This window comes from Bacillus rossius, chromosome 7 (assembly GCF_032445375.1).
Source record: "Bacillus rossius redtenbacheri isolate Brsri chromosome 7, Brsri_v3, whole genome shotgun sequence".
Classification (NCBI taxonomy): domain Eukaryota; kingdom Metazoa; phylum Arthropoda; class Insecta; order Phasmatodea; family Bacillidae; genus Bacillus; species Bacillus rossius.
This window is the reverse complement of record NC_086335.1, coordinates 45,410,124-45,410,855: the sequence shown is the minus strand read 5'-3', so window position 1 is coordinate 45,410,855 and position 732 is coordinate 45,410,124.

Below are 732 nucleotides of genomic sequence, written 5' to 3'. Positions count from 1 at the left end.
CAAGATTACTTCAACCACTTTATGTATCCTTGGATCCAAATATTTTGCTTTTGTGGGTGGATAAGAACTCGGCCGCTGTGTTCTCGTATGTCCGACAGACAGGATCTCACTGGGTGTTCTAGAAATCACACCTCGACACACATCGACATTTCTAAAGAGACCATAATAATAATTCTGATCAAAGTTTGTGTTCATAGAGACCTACACAAAGAGTGTAGGGATTTACACTGCAAATAGCCGAGGAGCTATAAATCTCGTTGATTAAAACATTTAAAATTGCTTATTATTTTTATGCATATTTCCCTACATTTGGTAAATACAAGTTTATACGTCTACACTAACGAGCTTTGCAGTACACACTGAATTTCTGTACATCAACTTAATTCCAGAAAAATTAAAAGTAAAAATCACACACAGTGGCGAGAGGAAAAAGCTACTGTTTACTTAAGTAAATAACTAAGTGCACTGAAAATTTAAGCATAGTGACCTACTGTTTCTTTCTATATGTTCATTTCTTTACCTCTTCCTTTCTATCACCTCATGTTTATTTATGATTATTTATGAAGTAACTGTTAACAAAGATTGACAAATTTTAAATTAATATAAAAATTAAAAAAATGTATAATGTAATAACAATTAAATTTAGACATTATAGTTTGTGGGTTCGTGTTAGTTTTAGGGATGATTGGGACGAGGCTCATATTGGTTCGTATGTAGCTATCAATGTTCGTA